The sequence below is a fragment of the Sciurus carolinensis genome, chromosome 13 (genome assembly GCF_902686445.1).
Source record: "Sciurus carolinensis chromosome 13, mSciCar1.2, whole genome shotgun sequence".
Taxonomy (NCBI): Eukaryota; Metazoa; Chordata; class Mammalia; order Rodentia; family Sciuridae; genus Sciurus; species Sciurus carolinensis.
The window spans coordinates 62,114,520-62,137,768 of NC_062225.1; the positions used below are offsets into that span (position 1 = coordinate 62,114,520).

General features: G+C 37.5%; 1 non-coding gene and 1 pseudogene across 1 annotated transcript; both read right to left on the reverse strand.

Moving 5' to 3' along the window:
• The window catches only part of LOC124962895 (28S ribosomal protein S35, mitochondrial-like), a 108,523-nt pseudogene that overhangs the window by 31,369 nt on the left and 53,905 nt on the right, over positions 1-23,249 (reverse strand).
• Trnai-uau (transfer RNA isoleucine (anticodon UAU)) lies at positions 309-382 on the reverse strand. Its single transcript has one exon. It is a non-coding gene; the product is annotated as a tRNA-Ile (tRNA).

Genomic DNA, 23,249 nt, shown 5'->3' on the forward strand with positions numbered 1-23,249 from the left:
GGACCCACAACTAGTCATACACACACACACACACACGCACACACACACACACACACACACTCACATACAGGGAGGTCATTAGGCTAAGGAGACCCCAGTACCCTGAGTTTTCACATAAGCAAAACAGAGTTAACCTGAATAACAACCAGAGAGATTCTCCAAAGAAAAATGACATTTATTTGGAATAGCAGAGCGTTAGGTAGGAATATGCATGCCATGGTAAACTGTGAGCACATTCAAAGAGGTTGAGACAAGGAGAAGTTCATAAAGGTAAAATTGAAGTGGGTTATCTAAGATTTTTTTTTTGTTGGGGGGTGCTGGGGATCGAACCCAGGGCCTTGTGCTTATAAGGCAAGCACTCTACCAACTGAGCTATCTCCCCAGCCCCCTAAGATATTTTGAAACAATAATCTTTGGACACAATGAATAATAACAAAATCAACACAGTCCAAGGCTGAACAGAACTGTTGGGCAAGTTTCCATGCAGAACTACTTTTAGTAGAAGGTTGTGATAGCCAAATTATATTGTTATATTGTGTGCATGTTCAAATATGTAACAACAAATCCCATCAATATATACAGCTATAATGCACCAAGAAAAAATGTGGGGGGGAAAGTATGTTCAGTGGTGAAATAATTAGATTGTGAGAGTTGGAACCTAATCGGTGGATCCATTCACTGATATGGATTAACTAGTAATTATGTTTTGTCACTGGTGAGTGGAACGCTCTCTCTCTGCTTCCTGGGCGCCATGTCCTGAGCTTCTTCCCTCCATCATACCCTTTTTTTCCTACATTGTTCTTGTTGGGTCTTTTGGTTTCAGTGATGAAAAAGCTGACTAAAACAACAGGTGACTGGGCACTTACAGAATGAATGGAAGACCTAAGGTATAGGGTTTAGGCTGAGTCTGACTGCCCAGAACACCACAGCACACTGACTCACCAGTGGAATGAATCTGGAACACCTGCACTCCACCATTCATCCTTCCCATCTGAATTTTTTAATTTAACCTCCTTCAAGTGCACCCAGTTGGTGGAACCAAAATTATGTCCAAATCCCTACTGCAAAAAGTCTGGGAAATAAATGGTTTTCTGACTTTTGAAGCATAACGAGGCACAGAAGGAAGAATTTAAAATAGGTGTTCAGAGACCCCAATCTACATTTTCCACCCCATTATTTTTAACAGAAAGAAAGTGACTCTCCAGAAGAAAAGAAATTTCTGAGAGTGTTTTATGTTCAAGTAGGGGAGCCCCTCAGTCATCTTGCATACAGTCCCACAGAGGTAACTACCTACTCTGTTCATTGGTAAAGCCCATCCTTTCTGCTAAAGAACCGGGTTTGTCCTGGAATTTTTTTAATATCCCACTTGTGACAATGAGGGTCTTTAAAGGTTTCTGTATATTAAAGTCATCAACAGAGCAGAGAATTACCGGCCAGTCTACTCCCAGACTACAAACTCTGTGACTATCTTGCACAACATTGAGAGGAGACAGACGGTGCTAAATTGCCCCTCAGTGATGTGTAAGAGTTAAAGTACTTCCCGAGAGCTGTAATTTACTGGCCTCTTACCACCTGGATCTGTCCCAACACTTGGCATATCCATTCGGCATGCTGAGAAGACTTGGCAGGGAGAAAAGCCATCCCAGTCCAAACCAGGGAAAATGAAACACTTCCCTCCTCCACCTCTGAGGCCAAACAAAGTATGCAATGGCTCCCTTCTTCCAAAATCACCTTTGTTTTAATCAGTCTGTTTGCCCAACTTGGTGTCAGATGGGCTACAAACCAGATGTCACAAATCAGCTAAATATTTATTTGATTGAAAGAAAGAATTTTTTAAAAAAAGGAAAGAAAATTTATTTTGAGTACCTTCCATGGACCTAAGAAATTTGCTTGGTAAATCCTCACACAAATCATTAAAATAATCATTACTCGCTCAATTTTGCCACTGAGAAAACTGAGGCTCAGAAATGTAGCATTTTTTTCTCAGGCCACAGCTTCTACCCTGTGGAGCTGGGACTCAGCCTAAACCTCTGACTCCACACCCTTGATGGTTCCCATACTGTGGGTGCTTCTCAGCCCTTTTTAAGCCACAACCCACCAAAAAACTTTTGCCAAAAATTCCTTTAGGTAGCTCACTACAAAAATGATAAATAATTTTTTTGTTTCCCAAATATATTATTATATTTCATTTACATGTATGGAAATATTGTATATTCATATTTATTCTTTCAAACTATACACACATCCCAGTTCATCTAGGGGTTACAATAACACACTGACCATCATCACCACTATGATGCCACAAAGGACTAAAATAATATCAACCAATGCAAAATAATTGAAAAGGAAGTGGAGGCAATTTCTAAAGAAAGTGAAGAGCCATGGACTTTAAAAACAATCACTTTAGAATAAGAAATTGCAAATTGAAGTTTGGATTTCTTGGGAGTTGTCTGCTTCATTTATACACTTATGATAGCTCAAGTACTTTGAAACAGTTGTGAATGCAAATTGTAAATCAGATGTTTCCTTCTCCAAGTTTAGGAGACAGTTATGCAATCTCATAATGCCTTCTAAGTGCACTCTAAACCTTGAGGCATATAAAAGGGAGTAAGATAATTTATCTACTTAGGGTCTATTAAAGATATAGAAAGTAATTAATTTATTGCCATCTTCTTAAAATATTTAAAAAAAGTAACAAACCCTGCACACTAAGAATATAAGTATGCTGCTAAAAGTGTTATACTATATAAAACACTCTGAAACTTGCTCTTTCACTCAATATTACTATTCCTTTCTAGTATCCATATTGATAAAAATGGTTATGGTTCATTCAATTACAGTATAGCATCCCCATGTATTCTTGTACCATAGTTTATTTTTTATCTCACATGGAAGAATATGTAGGTTATTTCCAGTATTTCCTGATTACTAACAGGTCCTTAGTTTAAACAATTATAGATACTTCTAAATATATGTGCAAAAGTGGATGGATTAGGTATATGATAGATAAAGGATAGATAGATGATAGATAGATAGATACATAGATACATAGATAGATATAGAAAGATACAGCACTACCTGTAGTCCAAAGTAGAATTGATAGGTAGATGTATCCTAAACTTTATAAGCTATTTCTAAAATTCTCATCAAAGTATTTAGAGTAATTTATACTACCTCTAGCAATATAAGGGCGTTCCATTGCTTCATGTTCTTGCCAACACTTGGTATTGTTTGACTTTTTAAATGTTTGCCAATCCTACAAAAAGTTATTTTATTTTTTTTTAAATTATTTATTTTTTATTTTTTTACAGACTGAATTTTGATTCATTGGACACAAATTGGGTACATCATTTCATTTCTATGGTTGTACACGATGTAGATTCATACCATTCGTGTAATCATACCTGTACATAAGGTAATGATGTCTGTCTCATTCCACGATTTTTCATACCCCCCACCTCATTTCCTTCTGCATAATCTAAAGATCCTCCATTACATTGCTGGTGGAGTTGCAAATTGGTGCAGCCACTCTGGAAAGCAGTGTGAAGAATCCTCAGAAAACTTGGAACTGACTCACCTTTTGACCCAGTTATCCCTCTCCTCAGTTTATACACAAAGGACTTAAAATTAGCATACTAGAGTAATGCAGCCACATCAATGTTTATAGCAGCTCAATTCACAATAGCTAGATTGTGGAACCAACCTAGATACCCTTCAACAGATAAATGAATAAAGAAACGGTGGTATATATACACAATGGAATATTATTCAGCCATAAAGAAGAATAATATTATGACATTTGCAAATAAATGGATGGAATTGGAGACTATTATGCTAAGTGAAATAAGCCATCCCAAAAACCAAAGGCCAAATGTTTTCCCTGATAAGTGGATGATGATTATATAATGGGTGTGGCAGGGGTGGGGAGTGAAGAAGAATGGAGGAACTTTAGATTATGTAGAAGGTATTTCATTTTGCTATTTGATTAGCATATCCTTGATCACCATTGAAATTAGGTACTTTCTGTTTATTGTTCCCCCAGGTTTACTCTTTTGAACTGTGTATTCATATTCTTTGCCCATGTTTATATTAAATCAATGGTTCTATTTTCATCAATTTCTGAGAATTATATATTCTAACTATTAATCCTTTGTCAGTTGTTTCTATCTTTTTATAGTCTATGACTTGCATTTTCAATTTATGGGTGCTGTGCTGTACAAAAATGTTTTGGTAAAGTCAAGTTTAGCAATATTTTCCTTGCTTGTTTCTTAGAATCTTAAGTCTTTTTCTTATTTCCAAGGTTGTAAAGATATTTTCCTCAATTTTCACCTAAAAGTCTTATAATTCTGTTTTTAACCTAGAGATCATTAATCCATCTGGATTCTTTTTATAAATCATTAAAACAGGAAATTACTTCAACTTTTCTGTAATGGATAAGTAACATCATTTTTTAAATAGCCCATCTGTTCTACACTCCCACCTAATACCACCTCTGTCATAAACCAAGGTGGTTTTTATATGTTAGATATTTGGATTTCTCTGTTTCCTTCAGTTTGCCTACCTGCTTCTCCATAGGTAGATACTACCCTGTTTAAGTAATGATAGCTTTATAATAGATTTAGACATTCCAAGATGATATAACTCTTATCCACAAATACCAACTTATCTGAGAAAAAAGTAACCCCCAAAAACTCCTGGATAGGAAGGGGAAATGTACTTTTTTTATTCTTCTTCAAAATGATTTGGTTATTCTGGACATTTTAGTTATCCACATGAATTTTAATATAATTTGTCAAGACTCAGTCAAAAAATTCCAGTCTTTATTTCCCCTGGAAATACATTTAGTTTATAGACTGATAGAGCTGACATGTAGATATTAAGTTACCTCATCCATGAACATTTTATAACTTTCCATTTAACAAGACATTACTTTATGTCCTTAAAAAACATAAAAGTCTTGTACCTATTCTTTTAGAGTTATTCCAAATAGTTTTTATTTTATCTATTGTAAGGTTGTTCAATACTTTATCAGCCTCCTGAGCAAAACGAAATCTTTAAAATGTTTGAACTGTTTTTTACATAGATCGCCATCTCATTTCTACATGGAGTTTACTTTCTATGATCTTTGTGTGCAAATTAAAATCTTTTTGATTGTCAACAGTTAATAAAATTACTGACATGCTATCCTTTTCGTGTTTTCCAGTGTTGTTTGTACCCTTAAACTTATTTCCGGATTCACCTGTACTTTCGGTTCTTTAATGGTTCTTTAAAGTGCATTTATCAGTAGTAAATTCGTAGTTTTCTGTTTTATATACAATTTAGGGTATAAAATCCTAAATTCACAATTATTTTTGTCTATCATGTTTCAAGTCTTGCATTCAATCTCCAGTATCGCACGTGCGTGCACACACACACACACACACACACACACACAATTATTTTTCCATTGACACTGTATAGATGTTTTTATTTCAGTTTACTCTGGATGAGATCTTTATCATTGGTCTAATTTCATTTAGTTGTCAGAAACCTGCCTTTGCTCTCTGATAATTAACTTTTTTACTTTTTACGGCAGAGTGAAATCTCTATCTTAACACTTTTTGTGTGTCCAGTTTTTTGTTGGTGTTGTTTTTTGTGGTGCTGGGGATTGAACCCAGGGCCTTGTACGTGGAGGCAAGTACTCTACCAACTGAGCTGTATCCCCAACTTTTTTACTTTTTAAGACTTTTCTTTATTCTTCAGCTAGCAAGAATGGGTATAGACAAAGACTTATTTGTTGTTATTTTTATTTAATCTGAGAAACTACTTTTCATTTCCAGAAAAATCTTAGCCATTAGCTTTCCAATATTGCTTTTATTTCTTGTAACTCCTTCCTCTGAAGCCCATCAACCTATCTTTTATATCTCTAACTATTGACCCATATCCTCAAAGTACGCTTTCTGGGAGAATTCCTTTATACAATTTGCTAATATTCTCTTTCATTGGGTCAGTGACCAACATTTGCATTTCCAAGATATATTGTTTTATTATATAAATGCTCAATATTATTTCACCTTTGTTTCATTTAATAATTTTTCCTTTAAATAAAGAAACGTAAATATTACTATGTCTTCACACACCTATTTGAGGATCCTTGATGCAACTAAATTACTGAAGAGTATTTGAAAGCTAAGCTTTAAATTTATTATTTCAATTTCAACTGAGTTTAATTGATCTTTTTCATCTCCCCATTATCATATTCTCTTTCTCATCTTTTTGGGGGGATTTTTATTTGTAAGCTTACTTTTGTGTAGAAGTTGATTTTTCTTACTTTCTCTTCTCCTTCACCCCTTCCTATCCAGGAGTTTTGGGGGGTTACTTTTTCTCAGATAAGTTGGTATTTGTGGATAAGAGCTATATCATCTTGGAATGGCATTAGGAATGTGGCAGATGCCCACTTAAACAGCACCTTACTTTGTTTCTCAGCTAAAAGGCTGGACTGGATCACTCCACTGGAATTGGGCCTAAAATCTTCAATCCAAGGTGCTGGTCAGAAGCAGGGTTTTCCCCATTCCTATAACAGAAGTAGAAGCCCTACCAGGGCCCTGATGTTTCCAAACCTTGTGAGGAAAAATTTTAGTAGCATCAGTGCAAAGATACCAAACTTCCAGTCACCAGAACATGCTTTCAGCCCTGGATTCCAGTTGGTCTGTGGCTTCAGCCCTGCCACCATTTGTTTTTGTGATTTTGATATTGTCCATGAGATATTCATCTGCCTTTTAGTCCATGCATTATTTGAATGTTCTATTTTTGAAATATGTTATCCTTTACTAGGAAAAATTGGAGTGCCTTGAATACAGAGAGCCAATTTTATTAAGTCTTTCTCCAGTTATTAATTTGCAAAGAAACTGAGTAAAGTAATATTTCCCTCAGAGGTAGTTTGAGCAACCTATACCTGAGCAATACTCTCAATGATTCCCTGAAGAAGTTAGTAGCTACTTAATTCAACAAATATCGTCATACCACTGAAGGTTTCTAGTTGAGAACTTAAAGTCTAATGGTGAAAACATGACTCTCAGTCTACCACCATCCCCTCCAAAGTCAAAACAGACATCACCAATCAATTACAGTCCTTCTTTCCCCCTTGTACAATTTCTCCACACAGAACATCCATCAGTTGGTGCAGATATAAGATTTGAAACCTGCTTGCCATTTCTGGCAAAACACAATAAAAGCATGGATGCGGCCTAAACAAGAGTCACATACCTAAAAATTCACTACAACAGAACACTAGTTTCATTAATACATGTTGGTATTAATGCTGACAATTATGAAACAACATAAGAATAGTCCAGGGTAGAATGTATTTCTGTTAGTTTGACTTTAAATCCTCAGAAGACCCTGGTTAAAATCTATCTCAGAGTAGGGAAAAAAGTCAACTTTAAAAACTGAAAGAAGTCAGTGTCTTAGAAGGATAACATTCTTTTCAATTTGGGGTGATATCTCTCTCTCTCTCTCTCTCTCTCTCTCTCTCTCTCTCTCTCTCTCTCTCTCTCTCTCCAGGCACAACAATCTCAGCCAAGGGGTTCAATATTCCTTAATTTCTTTTGTTCCAGCAGCTTGCTTTGCAATAGTTCCCCCATCCCTGGAGTGGTATTCATTATCCAGAATGTTCGGCATCCTATCAGCAGTTTCCATCTTCAACCAAGAGATATATATTTTTTTAATGATGATAGTATTTCAAGTCAGTCTCTACTCCTTGACTGATTATCACTGGCACTTCAATGTCATTAAACATTTGATGTGCTGCCTCCTGGCTTTGGGGCTTTGCTTCCTGAAAACTCTATCACTTTAAAGCTATTTTCATCAGTTCTACTGTTTTATCAAATGAATCACAAAATCTCCCCTCATTCATTTCCTTCCTGAGAAAACTTCTTAAATCACTAATATAATGAACTTTTTAAAGCCTGTGTTGCTTCCTGTTTCAAAATTATACCTCATCAGCCAAGCAAGAATTTTGGAATTATATCTCCCAGCTAGAGATGTGAAATATGTCACATATCCAAAGAGAAATGTGTTCCATTTGGAAGTGCTGATCATTTGGTTTTGCCTACTATTAAACTGCCCATATAGTTACACATAATAATATAAAGGGGGGGGGTGTCTTTAAACTGCAGGGCTTTATGAAGACAAAAGGAATTGTCAGAATGACTGAATTCACATTTGCCAGTCAAAATTATATACAATTAACTACACGTAGTTTAGCAATTGTTAATAAACTTGGTCACCATTAAGGGAACAGTTGCAATGCTCTGTAGTCAACCTCTGTGTGGCTCTCCAGCATTGTTCTTTTCCTGCACGGTCTTATTTCAGAACCTTTATTACTCTCACAAATCATTTATAGGTTTCCAGATTGAGCCTGGGAGGCTGCAAAGTGCTGCAGCGTCGCTCTGCTCCACACCTGGAGCCTGTTGTCTGCATTACAGTCTCGCTGCAGCTCAGAGGCATAACTGAGCTCCGTGGCTTTAAAGATGCAATAGAAGCATTGCCTTCTTCTAATACTGTAACTGCAAATGGATCCCACATTTGCATTGCACCATGATATTTTCTATGCAATATCAACACAGACTCTCCAGGTAGGAGGTGTAGCTCAATGGTAGAGCACTTGCCTGGTATGTGTGAGACTCTGGGTTTCATCTCCAGCACTGCAATTCTCTCCCCACCCCCATTCTCTTTCCCCCTACCCTAAACTTCCTCATGAAAGTAATTTAGGAGTATCAGGGGCATTAATACTAAGGTACCCTCCCCTCATGCCCAATCACTGGACTGCAGGTGTCCTTTGACACTCATATAGGAATATCATAAGTCAATTCATCTACTTCCTGACCTTCCTGGTCAAAAAAACTCTGAATATTAAAGAGGCATCTTGGCCTTGAAATTGATCTGACTGTTATTAATGCTAACATAAGAGGATTTTCACAACCCTCTCTAGCTACGAGGAATGTGTAGTTACAAGAACAGATTCACTGACTCACATGGTAGAAAAGGAAACAGAAGATCTGTTTGAACCATATCTACCCTTCAATTCTACCTCTTCCACAAATCCTAAATCTTTCACCTAATATCTTCTTTGAATCCCTGCAGCATTTAATCTCCACCATACACTATCACTGGGCTATATGCTAAACTGTTCTTTGTTGATGCCTTAGTCTTGACTGTGATCCTTGTTTGAGAACAAATGCTCCCCAATACAGATTCCTCTCAGCATCCACTCTATATCTTGACATGTGTCACATGCTTAGTAAATACTCGTGTTTGATAGCAGAGCACTTGTGATTCACTGTCTTCCAAAAACTAACAGAAATGGGGGATATCCTTTGTATTCAGCCTTCCCAAAATAAAAGTTAGCATGCCACAGAACCAAACTCCATCAAGCACACACATTATCAAGCATTTCTATGGTGGATGGCAAGGTCTAAATGGAGTAAGTACAGAATGGAGAATAACCAGTTAGAGTTAGGAGAGAATAACTCCCTCTACTAGTTACTACTAGTGCCAACTGCTAGTTATGGTGACACCAGGTCTGCAGCTGTCACCCCACCTAATTGGCATTAGGTGCAGAGCAAACCTGCACAATACCAGTGTCGGGGGGATGTCCCATCATCACTGCCAACTTCCCCAGGAAAATACCAATATCCAGCATCGCCCTGGCAACATCCAATTAGCCTACCAATAAACCTTAATAATCAGAATGCCTAGTTCTCTCCTTTGAGACAAAGAAATTCTGACTCTGGTCTTTTTTCTCTTTTCCTTGTGGTGTTTTGCAATTGCTTAGAAAGAAATGAGCCATGGGATCAATCATGATACCTTTTAGACCTGCAAATCCTGACAGAGAAGACCCTGACAGAGAAAACACAGACTTGGGTGGCCTACTATGCCAATAAAGCATAAAATTCATTCCTGTCCCTTCTGAAAGAACTGATTTCCACACAGACATTCATATCTGAAGTTGTACTGTGCCTGATGACTGCATAGAACCAGATTCTTGCCCTCTGGAGACTGAGTTTTCCTCTTAAGATTGAGTGCTTAGGGAAAACAGGAGATAGTAGTAAGCAAACAGTAAAATAAAAAAGAAAAGCAACATTTGCACCAAGGCAGGGTATTGGAATGAGACTTCAATGATAAAGCTTAACACTAATGCTATCACCTGGCAGGTTTTGGCCTTGCCATGTAAGTTTTTCCCAAAGTGCTTCCCCATATTTAGTGTTCTCCCACTTTTTGGCCTAACTGGACCAACAAGACCTTATCCCTGGGCTAGTCAACTAAAGAGGCTTCTATAACCACCCAACATACATTCCCAAATCACTGTTTTCCTCTGTCTACACAGCTGGCTAACACTCATCAGAGCTTCTAACTAGGCACAGGGCAAAATACAACTTTAGTTATATAACTTCTAACACTTGTAAAAAATGCTGTAGCAAAATTCCAAATACGTTCCCGCTTTGCCTCCTAAGCAAACTTTTCATTTCCACTCTTAGGATCCCCCAAAATGTTAAATTTTCCCAATTTAACATTGTTCACCTGTTTCTAACTGGAATGTCCTTCCTCCCTAACCATCTAAATGATATCCTTTCTTCAGGTCCAGCTCAAATTCTAAACCTGAGAAAGAACGTAGAGTCTGGAAGCAATGGTTTTACTGAGGAGAATCCTGAGATCTAGAGCAGAGAGGTGATTTGTCAAGTTCCTCACTACTAAGAAGGTCATAACAGGCACTCAGTCTGAGTCTCCTGGGTCTTCTTACCAGGCCACATTAGAGCTCTAGACCTATCCATCACACTTGGAGAAAAAAAATCATGTATGTTCCTATGACACACCCAACTTGATTCTTGCCCCTCTGCATTTACCATGTTTGCTACTGAGGTTTTGTTCCCATTAGTTGGTCCCTCTCATGCTCTCTTTTGGCAACAGATTTGACTTTTTTCACATTGACACACCTTTGAATCTGGTTGTCCACTCACAGCTTCCTATTACTTTGAGTCAATCTCCTGCATAGTCAATTTCAGACTCAGAGATTCAATTCTGGTCTGCTTCACCAAGCTTAACCTGGTATTCCAAGACTCTCTTTAGGAAAAAGGGCAGAGGAAAAGAGGGCAGAATTATTTTTTTCCCTAAATAACCCAGTAGCAAAAATAAAGTGTTTATTCTAACTTCCCAAGAAGTGTCATTATTAAGCAAACTCCCCCTTAAAATGAATCTATAGCTTCTTCAACAATCTAAGTAACATCTATTTAATATCAAAACATAATGCAAACTCCAACTTAACAATTATACTTGCATTTATTTATTCAGTCTGCAGATATTGTTTGATAAACATGTAAAGTCACTCATGAATCTCATACAGTAATTGGACAGAACCTAGGCTATCTGTTACAGATTTTGAACAATACTGTTCATTTGACAAGTATTGACCAAAAATGAGGATTATCTTGAGTTGCAATATTATTCATTTAAAAGTAAGCTATATTAGGAGAGGGATTTCATTTGCATTGTTCAGTATTGTCCCCAGGGCTAGGAACATAGTATCAATGTCATATAATAGGAACTAATTAGACAATTGTTGAATGTTACATGAATTCATATAATTTAATTTCACTTTCATGTATCCATGGCTTCTTTCCCTAATTAGTTGCATATTATTGGGATGCAGGGCTATTTTATTCATTGCAGACTCCAAAGCCTCCAACATTGTGACATAGTTGCTCCTCAAATTTTTGAGCATTTCCCAAATTGTATTCCATGACAAACTTTTCTGGGAGATATTATTGGGGTATAAAGTGAAATAAAGCATTCAATGGTTAAATATTTCTTAAAGTTTCAAAATGTACACAGCACATTTAAAGACCCTGCACAGTCCTGCAGTGAAGAAACCTAGTTTTCTTTGTGCAACTGAATTTTCTCAAATTTGAGCTTACTACTCCCTTTTATTTGGCATAAATTTCTTGTAGAACAATGTTCCATGATTTGTCTGCCAGTTTGAAAATGCAATTCTTCAAGTCTATGTCTCTACATATTTTATTCATTTTAATTACAGTGGAAAGAGTTTAGGGACCAAAAGAACCAGGTCCTAGCCCTAATTCTTACATTAACTAACAATGTAATGGAGGCAATAGTTTTATGACAGGTTATTTGGAATGGGCCTCTGCCAAGAAAAGTTGTTGAAAAATGAAAAAACAAAAGTAGTGAATTTCATAATGTTAACATCAAAAACCCTGACCATGAAGTTGGTATCTGAATTCCTAGCTACATTAACTTCCACTGTGACATCAAAAACCCATTTGAAAAGTCATCTTAATAATGTAATATGAAAGGAGTTTCCATAGAAAGAGTATAAACTAACTGGTGTTGATTTTCTAGGCCACTCTGGTAGAAGTACCTTCCAGTACCTTGTCTCATCTCCTTTCTCAGCCTCCCTTAGAGCTGGCACATACGTCTGGTTAAATGCTGGCTGACATTCACCCTTCATCTCTTTTCTTCCTTATCCTTCCCACTGTTCAGCTCCTAGGGATATAGATGTGATGGCTGGAGCCTGTGTAGACAAGGTCTACACCCTAGGGACAGTCTTTCAGTGAGCAGGAAGGGTCTTGAGTCCCTGAGGAATTTGTGAGCAAAGACACCAATTCAACCCTAAATTACAACACTCAGACTTTCACAGAGCTTCTAATTTTCATCTTCTTGCTAGTAATTGACATTTTCTTGTTATTCTCAGTTGAATCTAGCTTAACTAATACAGAATTTTTTATTTGGAAGTTGGGCTCTGCATGTGACCAAACCTAGAATAAAGGTGCTGACTTAGAACACTACTGAAGGACAATGAAAAGGAGACAGGATGGAGAACTAGTATCCTTGCTTTGAGGTGGAAAAGCATGATTTTACTCTCCCCTGCTTAATCTTAGAATACTATATGGTGAGTGAAACTGAAGCATTAAGGGAAATGATAGGAAAAAATCAGAATGTTGTGTTTTCATGTTTTTTTACTATGAAAGCAATACACTCATCCTGGACCTAATTAGTCTCCAAGCTGAATTAGAAAGTTACAAGCTCTATAAAGGATACTCTTTCTTCCTGTAATTTGGAAACTTGTAGAACTGAAAAGTCAACTGTGTGCAAATCCCACACTGAAACAAAGATGAGCAGGCTCCAAAGAGGCAGCTTTAACAAGAAAGAGCTGACAAAGTTGCATAAAGGTCATATAATGCTGCTGGTAGAGACCAGATGAAGTGCATTGCCTTTCACCTGAGATCATTGTTTCTTACTGCTTTCAGGCAGCATTAAATTGAGAGGGGAAAGCAGGGAAAAGAACAGAAGCCAGTACTTAAAAAAACTAGTCTCCAACCTTCAGATTATATCTAGACAAGACCTTTGCTGTGGCTATGTGCACATAGTACTGCTTAGAAAGTCTAAGTCTGCACTAAGGACTAAGCACTAAGTCTGCGTGAGAATTTTATAGTCAAGGGAAAAAGAAGTCAGCCAAAAATCTTGCCAGACATCTCACCAAAGAAGATACACAGATGAGAAATAAGCATATGAATAGATCATATGTCAACAGGGAACTGCAAATTAAAACAACAGTGAAGTACCATTTTGAACCCATTAGACTGGCCAAAATCTAGAACACTGACAACACCAAATGCTGACCAGGGTAAGGAGCAACAGGAACTCTCATTCACTGTTGGTGGGAATGCCAAATTATACAGCCACTTCCGAAGACAGTTTGGCAGTGTCTTAGAAACTCATACTATAAACCAGGCACAGAGACTCAGGAGACTGAGGCAAGAGAATTGCAAGTTCAAAGCCAGCCTCAGCAACTTAGCAAGGCCCTAAATAACTTAATGATACTATCTCAAAGGAAAAAGGAAAAAGGACTGGGGATGTGGCTCAGTGGTTAAGCACCGCATGCCAATCCCCAGTACCAAAAAAAAAAAGAAAAAAACCCTTACCATGTGATCCAGCAATCACAGTCTTCACCCAAGAATTGAAAGCTTAAGTCTACACAAAAATGCCAACAAGCATGTTTATAGCAACTTTATTCACAATTGCCAAAACTTGGCAGCAACCAGGATGTCCTTCAGTAGGTCAATGATGAACTATGGTACATGCATACAGTGCAAGATCATTCAGTACCAAAAGGCAAAGAATTACCAATAATGAAAAGCCACAGAGGGATACTAATAGCATATTATTAAGCAAAAGAAGCCATTCTGAAAAGATTCATTGTTAACCTTGAAAAGAGTCACTTAAATATCATGTCAGGTAGGGTTGGGGAAGCAGAGGGGTGACAAAAGATTAATGTGGAGTGGCAACTTCATAAAGTATCAGAAAAAAATGTGAAAAACTTTGGAACAAGGACTACTTCAGTGTCCTGCCTCAACCTTCCAGTTGTCTCTCTTTCACTGTCATTGAGTTATTTTATAACTCTGTAAGTTGTAAAAATCTGATAACAGAACAGATGACTCTTGTCCAAAGAGATGCAAGTGAAATTTGTCCATTTGAGATGTAATTGATGTTCCTGCTGTGGAAAAGATTTTGGCCTGCGGATATTGACCAGTTTTGCACTTATTAACAGATTCATTTCAGCATTTCCAATTACCTACATATGTGTCTGTTCTTTGGATTCTCTTTCTATTCAGTGTTTAGCTTTCCTTAAAAAGGATGAGTTTAGGCCCTTTTTGTCTCTCCAGTCCCATACCCCCACCTCACCCCTGACTTTGCCTTTCCACCTTGGGTTGACACAGCAAAAAGACTCCTGAAATATGTCAACATCTTGATATAAGACTTCCCAGACTCCAGAACTGTGAGCAATACATTTTGTTTGTAATAAATTACCCAGTCTCAAGCACTTAGTTATAATAGCACAAAACAGAGTAACAGACAGAAACCATCATCTTCAAAGAATATTGTAGACCAACACTAAAAACAACAGTCAACCATTGACAAACCAGAAAGCAGAGGAATCCTTGAAGACAGAAGCACTTGGAACCAGGACAGCAGGGGAACCAGATATAGAAAGTGCTACTGCATAGGGAGCCATGATTCTCCCCAACAGAACCTGAGACCCAAGCTCAGTTTTGGCAAATGCAAAGGATGGCTTTAACCTTGCAGGAATTAACCCCTTTGGCATCTCTTCCTTCTCAGGGGAATGTAGGGGAGCAATATGCATTTGCCCTCAAGTGCATAAAACTTCTTTTAAAAATAAGCAAACAGATCACATGATTAGTTCAATAGATGCAGAAAAAACATTTGATAAAATACAGCACCCATTCATGCTCAAAACACTAGAAAAAATAGGGATAGTGGGAACATTCCTTAACATTGTAAAGGCCATCTATGCTAAGCCCATGGCCAATATCATTCTAAATGGTGAAAAACTGAAAGCATTCACCCTAAAAACGGGAACAAGGCAGGAATGCCCTCTTTCACCACTTCTATTCAACATCATCCTTGAAACTCTAGCCAGAGCAATTAGACAGACCAAAGAAATTAAAGGGATATGAATAGGAAAAGAAGTACTCAAACTATCCCTATCTGCTGATGACATGATTACATACCAGGAAATTTCACCTGAAAACTTTTAGAACTCATAAGTGAATTCAGTAAAGTAGCAGGATATAAAATCAATGCTCATAAATCTAATGCATTTTTATACATAGGTGATGAATCTTTAGAAAGAGAAATTAGGAAAACTACCTCATTCACAATAGCCTTGAAAAAAATAAAATACTTGGGAATCAATCTCACAAAAGAGGTGAAAGACCTCTACATGAGAACTACAGAACACTAAAGAAAGAAATTAAAGAAAACTTTAGAAGATGGAAAGATCTCCCATGTTCTTGGATAGGCAGAATTAATATTGTCAAAATGATCATACTACCAAAAGTGCTATACAGATTCAATGCAATTCCAATTAAAATCCCAATGACATACCTTACAGAAATAGAGCAAGCAATTATGAAATTCATCTGGAAGAATAAGAAAACCAGAATAGCTAAAGCAATCCTTAGCAGAAAGAGCGAAACAGGGGGTATCGCAATACCAGAACTTCAACTACACTATGAAGCAGTAGTAACAAAAACGGCATAGTATTGGTACCAAAATAGACAGGTAGATCAATGGTACAGAATAGAGGACATGGAAACAAACCCAAATAAATACAATTTTCTCATACTAGACAAAGGGGCCAAAAATATGCAATGGAGAAAAGATAGACTCTTCAACAAATGAAGCTGGGAAAAACTGGAAATCCATATGCAACAGAATGAAACTAAACCCCTATTCTCATCCTGCATGAAAATCAACTCAAAATGGATTAAGGACCTTGGAATCAGACCAGAGACCCTGCATCTTATAGAAGAAAAAGTAGGCCCAAATCTTCAACATGTCAGCTTAGGATCAGACTTCCTCAACAGGACTCCCATAGCACAAGAAATAAAAGCAAGAATCAATAACTGGGATAGATTCAAACTAAAAAGCTTTCTCTCAGCAAAGGAAACTATCAGTAATGTGATGAGAGAGCCTACAGAGTGGGAGAAAATTTTTCCCACTCATACTTCAGATAGAGCACTAATCTCCAGAACCTATAAAGAACTCAAAAAACTCTACACCAAGAATACAAATAATCCAATCAACGAATGGGCTAAGGAAATGAACAAACACTTCACAGAAGATGTACAATCAACAGATATATGAAAAAATGTTCAACATCTCTAGTAATAAGAGAAATGCAAATCAAAACTACCCTAAGATTCCATCTTACCCCAATTAGAATGGCGATTATCAAGAATACAAGCAACAATAGGTGTTGGTGAGGATGTGGGGAAAAAGATGCACTCATACATTGCTGGTGGGGCTGTAAATTAGTGCAGCTGCTCTGGAAAGCAGTGTGGAAATTCCTTAGAAAACTTGGAATGGAACCACCATTTGACCCAGCTATCCCACTCCTTGGCCTATACCCAAAGGACTTAAAATCAGCATAGTACAGTGATGCAGCCACATCAATGTTCATATCTGCTCAATTCACCATAGCCAGATTGTGGAACCAACCTAGATGCCCCTCAATTGATGAATGGATAAAGAAACTGTGATATATATATATATACACACACACACACACACACACACACACACACACACACAATTACTCAGCCATAAAAAATAATAAAATTATGGCATTTGCAGGCAAATGGATGAAGTTGGAGAATATCATGCTAAGTGAGATAAGCCAATCTCAAAAATCCAAAGGACGAATGATCTCGCTGATAAGCAGATGATGACACATGGTGGGGGGTGTGAGAGAGGTAAGATGGAGGAAAGAGGAACTGTATAGAGGGAAAAGAGGGGTGGGAGGGGTGGAGGGGAAGAAAAAAATAACAGGATGAATCAAACACTATTATCCTATGTAAAAGTATGACTACACAAATGGTATGCCTTTACTTCATGTACAAACAGAGGAACAGTATGTATCCCATTTGTGTACAATAAAAATAAATTAAAAAAAAATAAGCAAACAGGTTTGGGGGAGGAAAGGAATGCTCCTAGCAAGGATCCTGGGAGACTGAAATAACCATCCAGCTTGAGGGAACACTGCAACCGAAAAGGAGAAAACTGGAAAGATTTAACCCAGGAGGAAAAACAGTAAGCAGTTCACCTCCAGAACAAAGTCTCCTAACTTTGGCAAGTAAAGTATCTTCAGCTGTCAACCCACATGCTATCCTTTCACCCCTAATCTACCATTTTCTATGTTCTAATCAAGAAATATTTGTACATACTTCTTATACTGCCACTTTTCCCATTCTTGATAACACAAAGAACACTGATACATTTTAGGATTGTATTGATAAATTCCTTTTAAAGGAGTCAATAAACTTAAACTCAATTTTCAAAACTAGATACTATCCATCATCTTCTGCAAGATTTATGTTTGGTTCTGACTTTCCCAACTTGAAAAGCACTCTCCAAATGAAAATACAATAGGAATTGAGTATGTCTATCTCCCTCTGAGATTTTTTTCATCCCACCAGCCTCCCCAAGAAGGAGCCACCCCTTCCATATTATTGCCAGGAGAGGAAGGCACATAGAAAGCACTCATCCCTCTCACCCTGAGTGCCACGTGTGGTCACACAGTGTATGAAATGCACAACTGTGACCTGAAGTTGTAGTCCTACATCCTAGTATTTCGCCAAGAAGCAACATACCTAGAGATGGCGATAACAACACACTGAATATCAGCCAGAATACTTGACAGCATTTGCAAATAATCAGGTAGTAGAGCAATAGGCATGTGCAATGTCATATGGTACCTTTACTCATCTTTTCCTGAACCTGAGTCCTCCCTGAAAGACTCAGGAAGACATCTGAGCCACACACTACAATGCTTTGATTCAGTAACTAATGTGGATTTTTGGAGCACTGGGCTAGATCTCCAAAGGAAGACGTTTCGGAATACTTATTAAGGGCATTTATAAAACATACTGCATTGGTGTATTCCATTATGTTGAAATGACATCACAGTCTTTGAACATTTCAAAGATAACTTCAGCAAATGGTAGATAAAAGGAACCCCAACAAGGTTAAAAGAGTAAAGAATAAAATGTCTGTGAGAATATAACAAATTGCTTCACCTGGCTATTCCCAGTCTTTTGGAGCAAGGACCATGGAAAGGAGGAGTGAAGTAGATGATGAGAGGGAAGGGAGAATTTGCCCAACAATCCTCTGTATGCACCTTCAGACTTAATTGAATTGGAAATTTTAGGATTAAAATCCCTTTGAGCAGCTTTGAAACCAGAGAAAGGACATCAGGAACATTTAAGTCATCTTTCCCTTGCAAAACAAAGCAGAGTTCGGACATTTTTGTTCCACAGAAAGACAGGTTTTAACCTTGCAGAAGAATAGGTGATTTTAAATATGAAAATAGAGTTTGGGAATTAATAGTATCATTAAATTTAAAAGTGCTATTGTGAGCATATGCAGTAGAAAATTACACGAGGAAGCTCCTATATTTAACAGCTCATTGCTTATATATGCTCTCATTTAGCACAAATAGATAAAATTGAAGAAGGGGCACATTTATCCTTTTTTCACTTAAGGTACGTAAATGAAAGTTTTCTCTAATATCCCCAACACTATTTTAATGGTACTTGTGGTTCTCCATCAGTTTTTTTTTTTCTTTTAGTTCTTCTGTTTATCTTCTCAAAAATAAATATCCAACAGGACTTAAGTATGGAATCCTTCAAAGAAGGATTTTCTCTTTAAAAAAAAAAAAAAAAAAAAAGACCAAAAGTTGCAAACAAATTTTACTTTTCTCACACAGCATATGAACAATAAAACTTTGTTGAACAATTAAATGGATCAATGAATATAAATTAATAAAGTTATAATATTAAGTACCCTCCCAGTGCTAAGTCCTACATGCCTATTATCTAATTTCTCTGTGCAATCACTAGTGGCATTAAAATGAAGCAAAGTTGTATACGTTCAAAAATGACCTACCCTCATATTTCATGGCAAGTATAAACAAACAGGTCATGAAGAAATTCCTGGTCTATATAAAATTCCTAGTAGAAAAGCAAACCATCTATCAAGACACTAAAGGCAAGTTCTACAGCAGGGAACATTTCGATGAAGGTTGAGCACAAGGAAGAAAGAACAGTCCAGAAAAACACAAAGACCACAGCTTAGAAATAGGAAATCCAACGGGCTGAGGGGCCAAGGGTACCCAGCTGTGCTATAGACAAAAAAGAACCCACTTATGGAAGAGAAAAAGAGAGGAAATTACAAAATGACAGAGCCAAGTCACTTATCACCAGGAACAACCTTACCTAATACAGCTCTTATTGCACAGGTGCCCTGTTAAATAGTTTAGGTCTAAAAGTTGAAAGTTTCTGCTTGGGACAGCAGTTTTACTGTGCATTTTCATTTTGGCAGCCTAAAAGATATTGAGCCTAAAAGCTATTGAGATGATTGTCTCCTGCCAGCAGTGTGCTGTTATGTTAGCTGTGCTCGTAGCAAACAGTTTGATTCTGACTGTAAATGAGAGTTTCTTGATTACCTGCGATGAAAACCCTCACTGCAAACTCTGGAAACTGATGACCAGGAAGGGCAGCAGTAGGTATACTTTGGAGACTTCTGAGAGATGCTAATACACACACACACACACACTCATACACACTCACAATGACACACACATGCACTTCCACTCACACACACTCACCCACACACATACATGCACATACACTCACACACACAAAATATGTGCCTCAGCCCAGCATGAAGGGGAAGCCTTACAGGGCTTTTGTAATCAGCTAAAAAGAAGAGAGAAACAGGAGAAACATAGGTCTCCCTCAGTAGAAATAAGTAACTTTTGTGGAAACGCCTTTTATACAACACTGCATCATCCACAAACAAAAACCCAAGGGACCCTGTAAGAGGCTCAAGTTCCTAGCTGAATTTTGACATCTCAAGTCCTCCAGATATTTTAGGAGATAATTATACTCTCTCCTGAAAGATTAGTACAATGAAAGCCCAACAGTTTGTGCCCTTTCCCCAAGTCTTAAACCAACAATTGGGACCTGGGAGTTTCTCCAGGGAGTTCCCAGGCTGGCAAGTTCATCTGACAGCAGCTCTCAGGACATTCCTTTTGTGGCTCCCGGGCCTCTTTTGGGGAGGTATTGGTGTTTTGGAGCCTCAAAACAGCCCAACTGAGCTATGTCTTAACTGTATTTTCCAAGAAACAACTCTTGAAAGAAACTGGTTCCGGATCTCTTAGCATTGGTTTAGGGTCTCCAGTCTCTGAAATAGCACCCCAGTTCAGTTCTCTGAGGGAAGATACAGATGAGCTCAGGTAGACACAGGTGAGCCCAGGGAAGACACAATGAGCTGACTTTCCCTCAGCACTAGGTCCCTTCGGCATGCAAAGGGAACTTTCCTTGCAGTGTGAAAAAGAACCCAAAATTCTCTCTTGGTAAATGCAAACTCAGATATTTTGAGGATATTACCTACAAATCTCTCCAGATATCCTTCCAATAAGACACTGGGGCACGTTTAAGAATTAAGATTAGATAAAAATCTGAGTTTCCTAATATTGTCATTCAAACTGATCTCCAAAACTATTCAGGATATTCAATTGTTTTGTTTAAGGAACCATAGATTTAAAATGAAAACCATACAGTTCCAACTACCACATCAAGGTCACATTATCTCAGTAAAATGTTAGAGTAGAGGAAATAGGAGAAATAAAAATTATTTTTAGTATCCAGATGACTGCCTGGTAATTTATTGTGTTTGGTCTTTAGTATCTGACTATTTTAATCTGTGGCAAAAATCAAGAAAATGTGGACATCAAAGCAGATCTCTGGAATAAAACATTGCCTGTGTCCTCAAGTGACCCATCGAACATTTCCAGGGGCTGAGGGCAATACATGTGTTAGGTTTAAGACAACCATAAAAGTTACCAATAAAAAAAAAATTGCAAAATAATGGAAACATTGACCATATAAAAGAAAGCAAAGGGATTTAATATGCATTCTACAACTGGTGAGTCTGGTTATAAAACCAAACTTTACATCCAGTTCTAGATTACAGTGAGAAAAGGAGAAGCTATGTATGTTATCATAAAAACATATGCTATCATGAAATTACTTCATGGACCATGAAAATACAAAATAAAATGAACAGAGGGATAGGGAGATATTGCCTTCATCTGAAAAGAGATTCCAAAACTAGACGTTATCTCTATGGTTTATCTTTTCATTTCTTCAAAACCCATCCTAAAATCTCCAAAGTTCCATGAAAAAATTTCCCTAAAAGTAGAAATAATATATTGATTATTTATCTCAGGATACTACACTAATGCCTATAGACTATTTGAAGTATCTATGTGAATCTCAAGCTCAGTTTAGGACACAGTTAGACCAACTGTGGTTCCTTAGGCTTACATTCAGATGTAAGAATTGGCCCTTGAAGCTTCATTTTATTTGTTTTGTTTTTAATCTGAATAGCAAACAGTCACACTGATGAACATTTTAAATGACTTAAAAATTGAACTCGAGAAACTTCTATATGCTTCTACTCTAAATTTTTCCAAACAAGGGTGCCTCAGGTATCAAAATGGTTGCTGTGTGCTTTAACACCTTAAGTAATCTCAGCACGCACAAATAGAATTATTAGCTAGAACTTTCTACCTCAGAAGCAGAATCTAGTCTCTACAAAACTAAATGACTCTATCTACCCATTTATAAAATTATATGAAGAGATGATTTACACAATACAAAAATCCTTCCAGAATGTAAGTGGAACAGTCATTGCCCAATAGTAGTCCTCCCTGTTGGATCCATGGCCCCAGGCAATGGACAGAGGGCTCACACTCTTGCTAAATGCAATACTAAATTTAAAATTTTTTCCATCACTGCTATATGGAAGAGAATCCATTGAGTGTCAAAGTGTGGGAAGAAAATCATCACACCCAAATTTAAAATTTACCTTTTATCCTCACCCAAGTTACTGCCCTTTGTGACACACTTTCCTGCTCTTTGACCACAACTCTTCTTGGTTGTTCGACCAAGTTTACAGACTGGTTGAAACATGTGTGTCACATAAAGTCCACCTCTCACTCCTTTGGGGTCGATTTGTCCTCCATACCAGGGATGATAGTCACACAGTTCCTTAATGTCTGGGCACCTGCAGGTCAGTAAGGCCTCATGAGTGCCCTGTGATGTTGGTGATTGTGTCCATATCCACAGTCATCTAGACCTTTCACCTTAGCCTTCTCTAAGGCTGTGCACGCTCACTTTGCTGTGCATACATTATGATATCTACGTTAAAGACAGTCAAGGAGAAGTGAACTCACATGGGCTGATCACACCCCAAAACAGTCCTGAAAGAAGGATGGCAAACATCTGCCAGCTGCCCCCCTGCTCTAGTGGTCAGTCTCAGGCATGGTGCTCTGTACTTCAGAGCTGGAAGCGAAGAGGTGCTAAATAAAAAAAAATTTATTACTTCTTGGAAAAATAATAAGCAAATATGACTTTCCTCTTCTATGGAAAATTTAAAGAAAAATATTACCAGAAAAGGATAAAGAGCTTGACACTGCCCACATTTTGAAGCTATATTAACTCAAAAGGTTAACTAGACTTCTACCACATGTACTCAAGAGCCTAAAGCCATTTGAGATATTTGGACAACAACTAACTCTTAAAGGACTCACTTTTTACAGTCTGTCA